The sequence below is a fragment of the Corvus kubaryi genome, unplaced genomic scaffold (assembly GCF_017639235.1).
Source record: "Corvus kubaryi isolate FWS band 111438036 unplaced genomic scaffold, C.kubaryi_AGA036_p1.0 37398, whole genome shotgun sequence".
NCBI classification, from domain to species: domain Eukaryota; kingdom Metazoa; phylum Chordata; class Aves; order Passeriformes; family Corvidae; genus Corvus; species Corvus kubaryi.
Window position 1 is genome coordinate 222582 of NW_024581137.1, and position 13160 is coordinate 235741.

Sequence of the window (13160 nt, forward strand, 5' to 3'; positions counted from 1 at the left end):
AATTGAAGTCCCTCTGCTAGATGTGAGCATCCAGATAGGTAATAGACTATTTGTAAGGTTTTCTTTTCTAGAAAAGAGATAGAAAACCTTAAATTACTATGATGGAGGTACATAGCTAAATATTCACACACACACACAAAATTTATATATGTGCACCCAAATTCATATGTGCCTGTATGCACAATGGAATGAATATACTCTTTATGAATCACATATAAACATTTTAAGAGTGCTTATGTTACTACTAAAATGAGGTGGTATAGAGGTCTAGTTCACTTTGGGTAAAAATCCCTGAATTTCTGGCTGTAGCAGGTGTTTGGAAGCTGCAAGCAGTGTGATAATATTAAAAATTCATGATATGTGGGTTAAAAGTGTTACTTGAATGTTGTATTTTTCCCTTAGACAAATTTAGTTATGCATGCGCTAGTTTTGTGATCCTACAGACTGATAACTCACTGCCAAAAATCATCAGAGGCAAAATTTGGCTGGCCTGCTTGGCAAAACACTGCCATTCTAGGAAGCAAAGTTATGATCGTAACTCCTGCTGGTCACTGGAGTGGCATCAGAGAGAGAAAGCTATGATTTGAGAAAGGGGAATTAGAAATTTTAGGGGAATTTAGAAAAAGTTGAAAATAAAATTGATAAAGTTGCAGCTATTTGTGGATAAAGGATAAGGTGCTGTGCAGAGTGGTTCCCATTAACATTTCACGTGCTAGAGAATCGAATAAAGCTATCAAGAATGCCTGTTTTTTCCACTAGCTTCATTTCTTTTTAAAGAGTCAATCTCTTGACAAGCAATCCCTCCTAACACCACAATGAAACTATTCCACAAAACACTCATCTAAGCCTGCATTTATTAAGAGATGGGTGGCTGCCCATAATCCCACTTTGGGCTGCTCCAAAATTTAGGAAAGGGGTTTGAAACAGAATCCAGAATTTACCAAAGGGCTCAATGTGGCTTTGGGTTAATCACCTGCTAGAACTTGTCTGATATCTAAAACCAAACTGTCATCTCAGATATGTGATCTGGATCAGTCTCTGACAACTACTGGAGATGCTCTGGGTCACTGATCCCTAACAGCCTTCCAACAGGACCAGGGCATTCAATACACCCAGGGCATACAAGTACAAAACCTTTATCTGGATAAACAGGATTTTATGAAATGCTTTTCCATGAATGTGTACAAACTTGACTCAATGCCCCAAGAAATTCTTTCCTTTGCTTTGTTGCTCTGCACAGGCTGTAGTGCCAGGGGAAAGGACAAGTTAACCTTGGATTTTTTGTGAGAATTATAACACTGCCAATAATCTCTGTGGCATGGCTTTCTAGGCTTGCCCCTCCGAACAGTTGCATTTATTCACATTACATTACTATAGTATTTCAAAGCACTAAATCATACTGAATTTACACAAGAAGGAAAGGCCTCACTTACTTACTCATCGCATAACAGGGATGTCCTCAAGAGACTTAGCAGACACAAAAGGTTAAGATTCAGATTTAGGGTGGACTAGAAAGACTAACTCTAGCTTAACATGGCTTCTTACAAAGGTATGTAATTTCAGAGCTACAACTTTCCATTTAGTAAAATCCATTTTCATGCTTTGTAGTATTTTACTTTAAAAGGACATAGTTGCATTAAACTGCAATTTCTTTGTTGATCATCACTCTTTTATTTAGACTATGTACTTACATCAAGCATCCTGTAGCTATCTTCTATGTCTCCCTTGTATCTGAATTCTGAAGAGGAAAACTGTATACAGTGTGGGCAATAAACACAGTGAATTTGTACAGTGGCAGTGTGGTGATCCTTTGGGAATCACAGAGATGTGGTGGGTTGGCTCCCATGACAGGAGTGTTGCAATGGGGGGCATACAGGCTCCTGAGGAAGGACAGGATTCAGGATGGGAAGATGAGAAGGCCAGGGTGGGTCAGCCTTCAAGCAACGTGGTCTAGCGGAAAGTCTCCATGCTCATGTCAGGGTGGGAATTAGACAAGCTTTAAGGTCCCTTCCAACCCAAACTATTTTATGAGGGGAAGGAATCTTCCTTTAGGTGAGAGAGCTTCTGGAGTGTATGGAGCTCTGTCTGGGAATGGAAGACAACAGAGAGTTTATGGGTCATGACTAAAGACTTTTTGAAGACTTCTCCATGCCCATTATTGGAGTGAGTCTGCAGGTCAGATGCATCAAGACCTGACCTTGCTTGGTCTTGCTGTCTACGAGCTTTCTCATTTAGAATCTTGCAGACAGGCATATTGCTTATTTCTTTATCCTGTTTTGGATCAACACAACCAGACATGACAAGGGTGAGGGCTTTTGGGGACTAACCCCACTTCCTTAGAAAGGCCTCTGATGGAGTCAGGAATGAGTGGGATGAGTGTTTCAGAAGCAGAGATCTTTTTTTTTATCTCATATATTTTACCCCCTTTCTCCATCTCTTCTGACTGGAAGAAAGGACTGGGTCTGACTTAAGAGTATAAGGCTAGTGCAGACCACTACATCCAATGGCCCAACCTTCAGTATAGTATGGGCCACAATATCCACACCCCCCCACACAGGAAATCTCTGTGTCAAACCAAGAACTCGAGTTTTTTTTATAGAACTGGCTTTTACTTTTATGGTATTGTTTACCTTAGAACTACTGTTATAAAGCCAGTCTGATAATTAGGCTTAATCATCTAGGTCACTGATTTAAGCAGGCCTTTGGCTACATGTAGAAAACGTACAAGTTCCCAGATTGGCTCACTCCTTACTCTCAATTTTAGTCAGTTTGATATCCTGCCTTCATTATAACTGATAACTGTCATCACCCATACACTTTCATGGTAGATATTTGCTTTTGATTATTCAGTGGATGACATGGGGCAAACCCCAACATCTGCACCAGCTGGACTGAGGAAATCATTCTGATGACCTTTACTGGTGATAGCCCAAATGCCCTGCAGGTTCTACAAAGCAGCCTGTGTTTGCTTCATGTCTCCTTCATGTTGGGCAAGCCCTTTGTTTTCATATCATTGTCATTTCTTTCCCTGACTGTGATTCCACCAAGCTGCGCAGACAGGCAGGTCTTTGCCATGTAATATTTGTGGTCAGCAAAAATTAATAATATAATTATGTTTCCCACCACTGTACTTTCTGAACTGCTCCACATGTTCCCTATTTTACAAAGCATGACCTACCAAGCTTCCTGGTTCTGTAGGAGTGGAAATGGTTCCTTTAAATGTCCTCCCCTTATGAAAGTGGATCACTTCACTGTATTTATTTCCTTTGTAAATATATACCTTACTCTGTCATATTAACTGTTGTTCAGTTATTATTCCTTTATATTAATTTCATATAAATTTTGGTTCTTCCCCACTTACTCTGCAGCAAGGAGATCAATGCAGTACATGACAATTTTATTACATCAGTGTATTCATTTCCTTTATAAAAGTAAATCACTCTGGTAGATTCACCGCCCCACACGGTTGTACCTATAGATCACTGCATTAACTCCCCACATAAATAAAGACTGTGTCATTTTGGCCACTTACACTACATGTAAATGTGAACATATTCTCCTTTACAGAATATATGTATACAGTATTTTATTCATACCCACGTTGTTCAGGGGCTAATACAGCAGTGGCATGTGCTTATTTCTTCATAGCAATTCAGTGATTCTCTAGAGAGCTGCAGCTAGTTCCCACAGGACTTTGGACAAGATATACATACACGCTCTACAGCTCCACTCTATCCTTCCCTGCTTTTGCTGCCTCCTTCCTCAGTTGTTTCCTTTTTTGTTTTTTTCTCCTTAGCTTCCCCTTGGTGGTTGCCTTTTTGTGTTTGCTTGTTTGGCTTTGCTCATCTCACAGTTTTGCTGTGAATTTAAATGAGGGCTGAGATTAATAGTCAAAATTGGAATCCGGACCAGGAAAACACCTTTCCTGCAAGCTCTGGCCCTGAGCTGGCCCCTCATTTTCAATTCCCTGTCCCGTTTGAGCAGGCTCAGTGAGAGCAATCGCTGAGGAGTCAGCTGTACACGCTGCGCCATGCTTCACTCCCTGTGAGTCGCACCCCTCCCTCTGCTGCTGCTCCATGTCAGTGGACGTAGATAAAAAAATGCTGCTAGCAAGGATTTTCTTGCTATTTTCTAAGTCCGTGAAAGACTTTTCTCTCTCACAGAAGAGGTAGCAGAGTTATGTAAACAACCAAACACCTGCAGCCTTGAAAAGTCTTGTTTATGGTACAGTAGAAAAATATTTTGACAATGGATGTTTTAGGATTTTAGCCAATCACCCCAATGGGTGGCTGATCCTTGTCCAATTAGACTATGAAGAAAAAAGTCTATAAAAGAGTTTGTAAAATAATTAAATAAATCAATCTTGCTGCACAATTCCTGCCTGCTGGATCTTCTCTCCTCCTCCTCCCTATGGCTGCGGGACACAGTGATATACCCTAGGGCCTAGGCCTGCAGTAATAAGTGGATATGTCCGGTCCTCCACAGCACACAGCAAAAAGGGGAGGAGATGAAAGCATGTAACTCTCCTTGGATCTTCTCTGTTCTTTTTACACCTCTGCATGCTTCTCCAAAACTTTCTTAAGCTCAGTAGAAGTATGCTCCTAAATAGAGATTTCTGCTATGTAGACATGGATCTGAGTTAATACAAATTGATTAAATGCATTTGATATCCTATTCCAAAATCATAGTGCATCCTAGTGTGTGTGCTTGACCTAAGGAGAGCTGCAAGCTATCAGCTGATCCCAAGTCAGAATAAGGTGTTATAAACCCTCAATTAATTCTGTGAGGAAGAGAGGGGAATTTGATCATTTCAACAAGCTCTAACAGCACAAAAGGAAAAACAGCTATGTAAGGGTTAAAAGTAAGCAACCAAAGAAAAGCATCAAAGTCGAGCAACCAAACAAAACTCGCAGTCCTTACATGTCTCTCAAGGGCTGCACACAGTCTGCCCAGGATTTTCTTTTATCCCGAGTTTACTACATGTTCCCTTGTGTCTCCTTCCTGCTCCATGAAAGGTCATATGGCAGCATGATGCCATCTCTGCAGTCTCCCTCTTCTCCAAGTTTAGGTCCAATGATTTCAGTGTTTTTAAGATGCAAATTGTTCTAAATTTTCTGAGATCTGAAGAGAAGTAGCACTTGCATTTCTTCATATTTTGGAAACTGTCATGGAAAGGTCTGGTCTGCTGCAAATTTTTCCAGTGTTTCCAACACAAACACTGAACTATACTTTGGCCAACTACAACATGAAAATTACAGTCACTCATACTGTAAAATTGCTTATAGCTTTGTTTGCACTGCTGTGTTTCAATAGTGTGATTCTGAAAATCCTGAAATTCTGAAAATCTTTTTGTTCACTTGCTTTTAGCCCTTGGCAATCCCTCACAGGCTGAGGTACCAGGTAGAGGATTAGCATTTATATTCTCTTTCAGACATGTACATTAGGATCAAGGAAGGGGAATATAATCACAGTAAGATATTCTTCATATCAGTTAAACTTTTATAAAGCTTTGCAACAGTATTAATATAATGTAATAAATTAAAACTAGAAAGCGTTTTTTTGTGATCTCTTTACTTTAAAGGCCATATGCATATGGAATCAACAGGCAATCTATGGAAAGCCAGAAACATTCCCATTCTTTTAGCCTTCTGACAAGGTGATGGGCACAAAAGAGGCTCATAAACAGCACTTGAAACCTGCTGTCTCTTCTGTTTCTATAACTGTTACACACTGATTATTTTTTAAGTAGCTGCTTATGTTGGTGGGTAAGGTCTGTCTTCCCCATTCATGCCATGACAAAACAAGCAAACAAATAAAACTCACCACGAAAGGTGGTCAGGACCCCCGGGGGGGTTTTTTTGTGGTTTTTTAGCCGAGAGATCTACCTTGTGCTGTATTCTCCAAGTAACATTCTGCCTAATTCATATGGACAACCAGGTTATGTTGTCAGTGCAGTAATAGGTAAAACAGCTGGGCTGTCCCTGCAAACGACTTGAGAAGAGCACTCAAGTGAAAGGTGTGCAGGAGCACCATGCAGGAATCAGAGCCCCCAAAAGCCACAGCACCCCCAACCTGGAGTCCACGCGCATTGTGAAAGGGAGCACAGCGAGAAAGGCAGAAAATGAAAAAGGAAAGTCCCTGTGGCTTTGTCTGGAGAGGGAGTTAAAAAAGCAAACAGAAACCAACAACCTACAAAAGACAAACATTCTACTAAAAAACTACAAGGCAAGTTCAAGCATTGGGGCCCTCACAGTAGGAAACTGGTCACATGGGTAACATCATGAAATTTTACTGCAAAATATCCTTTTTTTTTCTTATTTGAAAAGACAAATTATTAGCATTTTTAAACAATTTCAATATGTTTAATGGCTGAAAGTTAAGCTCAAACTGTTCCGCTTACTGAATAAAGTGCTAGGTCTGTAAACAGGAATCTTAAGTTACCCCAAGAGTACACTCATTTTAAATTTTACTTGAAAGCGGGATGTACGTTTATTACAATTTCAAACAAAATGCTAATGCCATTAAATAAATGAGGTTTAGGCAAATTAACTGCATTTTAATATTCTGAAAGCCTATGATATAGGACATTGTGTTACGAAACATTGGCTAGAAGTATCAGTTGCAAGTGGGATTTTCATTGCTGTGAATCTCAGGAGAATATTTGTAATTAGTATCATTTGCCTAATACTTCAGGTTAATTAGAATATTTAATTGAATAGCTGTAATCTTCAGAGATGACTATATTATGATCAAATTAGTACCATCACAGCACACGCTGATCACTGCTGCAGCCTGCCTCACTTCTGCTAGCTATTCAGCCCTCTGGAGCGTTCAGCAACATAAGAAAAAATCTGTTTCTTACACTTTTGAATTTTAATGATCCATTTGAACTCTGCCATCAACATTTAATTATTCTAGGAAAAAAAAGTCCCAACCATGGCTCCCATATGGCATGTTGGCAAATACACTTGCCCACATTGGAGTCTGCACCTCTCCAGCAGCTCAGTGAAGAGATTTAGCTTTTTTTTTGAAAGCAAGAAGGCCTTTTTTAATAGTGTTTGCAAATACAGACCATATGAAGCTTCACAGAAAAGGTTACTAGGATACTATTGAAACACTATTAGGAACAGATGAATTGATTTTTAGAATGTTACAATGGATTTAATCCTGTAATGTCTACTACTGGACTTTTGTATTGTGTCCAAAAGGTTTGAAGGAGTCAGGTGCCTCTGTAACTAAACCTTGTTAGCTAGAAATGCAATTAATTTTGGGGGAAGAAGGGAAAAGGAGGAGCGGTAGAATGGATGGAGTGTGCATATTAAAGTCTTTGCAGCCAAATCACAGATGCCAAGTTCCTGACCTAACCAGTTGCTGTTGTTTAATTTTCTATAAATACATATATTTAGCAGCTGCAGATATCCTTGGGGTTAAACATTCACTGCTGTGGAAGCACTAGGGTCAAAATCCTGTTACGCTAAACTAGCTGGATCTCCCCACCCAATTCTTCTCTTGTCGCATAAGGGTATCACAAAAAAAATGTCAAGAGAGTAAGCTGGGCAGGCTACAAAGGATGCTGTTTACATAGAGGGGTCGAAGGGCTCAGAAAAGCTTTCCTTCTTCTCCCCCCCTTCACCAAGCTGCTTCAGGATATGCAGCGTAAGAGGCCAGTTCTGTACAATTCTGTACAACAGCAATGTAAAAACTGATAATAGCTTTACAATTCAGAATGCTCTTTTGAAACTGACGCTATGCTAAAAATTTCTCCACAAATTAATTGTTATTATCTCAGGGGGCAGGGGCAGTGAGGGAGAGATCAGTTTTAAGGCAAATGCTCTTACCTGCTGCCTGAAAATGAGAGGAGAAATATTTCCATTTGACAGAAACAGATAGCTACACTGTACTTCTTCAGTGAGCATGAACGGTGTGGTACGAAAAGCTGAGACTTAGGGCTCAAATCTCAAGTGTTGCTGTCCTACAGAAGACAGTAAACCAACAAAATCTTCACTGTTCTTTGTGGCACCATCTCACTTGTTGACGCATGACTGTGTAAAATCTCACAAACGTATCGGGAAACTAAGATGTACACGAGGGAGTGTAAATAAATCCTGCAGAAAAAGTTTACAGCTTTCAGTAGGTAAGTAAAGAAAGTTAGCAAAATCACTTCTATTGAAAATAAAGTAGAAACAATTTTCAAGAAGGCTTTTTGAAAATGCTCTCCATTCTGGTAAGGAGCACATCTTTGGTCTGAAAATTTTAAAGGTTTTGGGTTACTACATTGTAAGCACCATATTTTATTTGTGCAGCTATAATTGTTTTGCACTTACAAATACTCACCTATAAATATTATGTACTTAAAAATAGTCATTTATAACTTGAAAAATTCTAAGAAATGTAAAAATGTTCAGCTTCATTATGAAAATTATTTACATTTATCTCATACCCACTTGGAAAATTTGCCTGGTTTCAAGTTTGCTGTGAGATATAAAAACCTTTGAATCATGATAAGTTTAGCATTACATTAAAAATATGTCCCTCACCTTTGGTGTCAAATAAATGTTTCATCCATACTCACTAAAATCAATTGCATCTAAAAAGGCAGTCCTGTCAAATCACTGACATTAGAATTAAAAGTATAAAAGCTATAAAATCCATGTTTAAAAATTAATGTAATATTTTTCTCAAGTCTCATTTTTATCTTTAAAAATTAAACAGGAAAATATTTTTAATTTTCAGAAAAGAAAAACCTTTCTTTCTGGGCTAAATTTGGCTTCTAATATATAATAGCAAAAATATTTGAGAGTATTAGGCAATAATATAGTCCTTCTCAAAATTAAAATACATTAAAACAGGGCAAATAAAGAAGTTAAAATCCTAGGAAAGATGTTCTCTTATCTAAGCTTTTATTTTCATCCACCTCCTGAATGATGATTTAATACCCGTTCTTAATAAGCAGTTTAAAAAGCACCTTGAGAATTCACTTTAATGGCTAGTGTACTGCATAATTGTGCTTGCAAAACTGCTGAACAGAAAGATATGAAGAGTGCTGAAAGTACTCAGACCTATATATTGTGCTGCCACGAAAATTGGTCATAGAAACCTCCTCACAAAACCTGCTTTAATCTTCTGGATCTAAAGATGCATTATAATTTTTTTTCTTTTTCCTTTTTTTAAAAACTATACAGATATATATATATATATATATATATATATATATATATATATGTATTACTGCATTTTGGAAGCATCTGCCAGAAGCTGCTATGAGCAATCACTAATCTTGAACAGCAGCATTGTCATGTAGTTTCCTTCACAGAGGTGCTCCCTGAGCATGAAAAACTCCTTTAGAATTAAAAAATCTGCTCCACTAATTGTAGAACAAAATTTCAACAGCCCTCTTTGAGAATCCCAGCTCTAAGTATTCTCCCATCTATTAAACAGATGGCAGATAAGATTGTAAACATATTTGCTTCATATTGAATAGATAGTTTCTGGCATAATACTAATTAACAAATTAAATGACTGACTTTCTGCATCACATTAGAGTTAAAACCACTTTGTAAGTTTGTCTTTAGTAGTTATTTACTTTGACAATAGCGTGCAGTGAAAAACTGTTAAATGTTTTCTTAGCAACATTATGCATTCAGTAGTTTTCTTTTTTAAAACTCTATATTTTATTATAATTCATTTGACTTTCATTACAGTCACTCATTACAAAATGTATGTGCATTTAATCCATCTCCAAGGGCTGCATATTTTTCCAATCCCATTCTATACCACAATGATAATGCCTTTGGTCTATGCAAGTATGCATGAAATTTAGGCATTGTCTTTACTCATTTTCTGATAGTTTACTATGGACCGTTCTGAAAGGAGGAAAGCTCAGAAAATGCTAACAGTGGCAGATAAGAATATGGAGAAGGTTTCATTTTCCTTTAAGGAATTTGCATTTGACTATCTGTTTTATTATAAGTACAAATAGGATCATCTCAGTGATGATGGCATGCTAGGCTACGAAGTGAGATTAGTTCATATCTTCTTTGTTCTCTTCATTAATTTGTGTACAGAACTGGTCGCACCAGAGATTTTAATTCCAAATTTCTTTTGCACTAGACTATCATCAAAACAGAGAAAGCAAATGCAACTGCATCTCCCTTTTTGGTTTTGGAAATATTAGCATGAAGAAAAAGAGTTTACTTTCCAAACCTAACTTGTCATCTGTTGGTGAAAAATGTAAGTTTATACAAAATGGTTGCAGAACTCATAAAAGAATGGCAGATTTAAAACTTTCTTTCAGATGAATTTGCTCGTGTCTCTGTCTTCAAATATAACAAACCAAATATCCGAAACAAAAGATAACCTTTTGAACTTTGAAACTTGCAATAAAATTTCTTCAAGAACACAGCTGTAGATGCTGAAACAGGTCAATTTCATTTAATTCTCTTTAGAGGTATAATAAAAGTAAGCACATATAAATAAGGTGATTAATTCATACATGTTACAGATGATGCCCAATGTTGTTCAAAGATTAAAATCCCCCATAGAAGGCAAAGATGATAGACACCTTGTCCCCCTGCTCTCCCTCCTCTCTTCACTAGCTCTGCTACTAGCAGTAGAAAAAAAGCAGGTTTTTTTTCCTCAAATAATCAGAGTATGTTGATAGTGGTGTTGAAACACATTTGTCCTTCAAATTCAAAACTTCTTCCTGGAAATTCTTGGTATTATTTAAAAAAAATAAAATAAAATGAAGCAAACAAATTTGTTATTTGTTATAAACATGTATTATTGTGAGAAGGATGGCTTTGAAATCATTAATACTGTTTCCTTCTGTAATTTTTGAAAATATAAACTACCCATTTTGACATGTAAATTCCATTAAAATACAACTGAAAATGGCTACAATTAAAGTGCAACCTTTGAACATTATTGGAAAAAATATTTAAGTTGGCTATTACCTGAAGCTGATTTTTTTCTCATGCCCTATTTTTGAAAATTCAACTTCTTATCCTGTGTGGGTATGACAAAACACAGAAATCTGAGAAAGTCTCACACACCAGAAGACCATTTTCTCTCTCGTTGTGGTTATTACCTATATTATTGGCAATGGCATTTCATAGTCCATGTTAACATTTCACATTATTTCACCCTATATATAGTAATCCAGTTGTTCTAAGTACATTGAGATGCATTTTAAGGTTTAGAGTTATCTTTATTCTCTTCTCTGCCATCCTAGGAAAAATTGAAAGCTGATATTTCTTGAAAAATGTAATAATTTTAGCCAAACATCTTCCAGTTAAACCACTAGCTCTGCTTTCAATTATCAAATATATCCTCCTAGGAATAAGGACAAATTTATTAGCTACAGCTACAGTCCTGATTTTGCTATTGGTGGGCTTGAACTAAATATTGCAATTCATCCTATATGACTTTCCTACTGGAAAAGAAATCAAGCATGTGCATATTTCTCCTGTAGTTTAAGACATAGTATTGGCTTATCCACTAAATCAATAGAGCTTTTCTGAAAAATTAGTAAGCATTGAAGTTCAGCTCCCTTACATATTTCTTTTCCTGGATGAGGAAAACATAATTTCATCTGTCAGAGCCACTAGAAAGTTCTATAATTGTGTGGTGCGGACTCCCTACAACAGTGACACTGCACACGTAGTGTGGCACCATGGCAGAGACGCAGCCTGAAATCCCAGAGGCATTTTCCCTGTGTTAAGATAGCACGCAGGTCAAATTAAGCTGCAATCTTCTTATTCTTATTATTCAGGGCTACTTAACTCTGGTACAGTTGTGAATCAGTGTAACTGTATTTTTTCTGGTTGTGGAGCTATACTGGATGTAGCTCCAGGTAGGTTGATGCAAAATATAGTCTTTGAGAACACAAAAACACAAGCTGGTTTGAAAATGGTATTTTTCACATTAGATTGCTTTAAACCTTCACACATGCAACTTCTTGAGGTGCATCAAATGTACCTCATGGCAGTTCAGAATTACATGCTCAATATCTGAACAGTTAAGGGTAAAAAAAAATTTACATTTTGATCTTTAAGAATAATTTTTTGTGAGGCCTCACCTGGACCATTGTGTCCAGTTCCTGGGGGGAGCTCCTGGAGCGAGTCCATCGGAGGGTTATGAAGATGATTAAGGGACTGAAGCATCTCTCTTATGAAGACAGGCTGAGGGTGCCGGGCCTGTTCAGCCTTGAGAAGAGACAGCTGAGAGGGGACCTCATCAATTTCTGTAAGTATTTGAAGGGAGGGTACCAAGAGGAGGGATCCAGGCTCTTCTCAGAGGTGCCAAGCAACAGGATAAGGGACAATAGGCAGAAACTGATGCACAGCAAGTTCCACCTGAACATGAGGAAGAACTTCTTTACTGTGTGAGTGACCAAGCACTGGAACAGGCTGCCCAGAGAGGTTGTGGGGTCTCCATTACTGGAGATAATCAAAAGTAGTCTGGACACATTCCTGAGTAATGTGCTCTAGAGGATCCTGCTTGAGCAGGGAGATGGCTCTAGACAACCTCCAGTGGTCCCCTCAAACCTTAACCATTCTGTGATTTGGTGATTCCATGACTGAGACTGAGAACCTAAACTACTCCATCTCTGAAGGTATTTAGTCCACCCTCCTGCTCAAAGCAGGGCTAACTTCCAAGTTATATCTTGTTTGCCATGGGCCCATATAATTAAATTTTAAATATCTTTTAAGATGATGTTTTCACACCTTCCTAGGGCAACCTGTGCAACTGTCTAACACCTATCCGAGTGTAAATTTTTGCTCATGTCCAAATGGATTTCCCTTGCTACAATTCCTTTGAGTTGTTGACTATTCTTTTGATAATGCATTCCAATATGCTACAGATCTCTTCCCCGCCTTGAGAGAAGAAAGTTTGCTTCTCAGGACCTTCACATCATTTTCTGCAAAGCTGTTTTCTAGCCAGCCTGTACCCAGAATGGGGTTGTTGCCTAGAGAGAGTCTGTCTCAGGTGCAGGACTTTCTCCCTTTTGAACTCAAGGAAGTTCACATAGCTTCAATCTTCCTTCTTGTCACAGTCTGTCTTGAAAGCACTCCTGTCCTCCAAGACCACTTTCTTTCATCTGAAACCTTTTATGCAGTTTCTGAAGGTGTGGTCTCTCCTGTTGACCACGTCACAGGTGA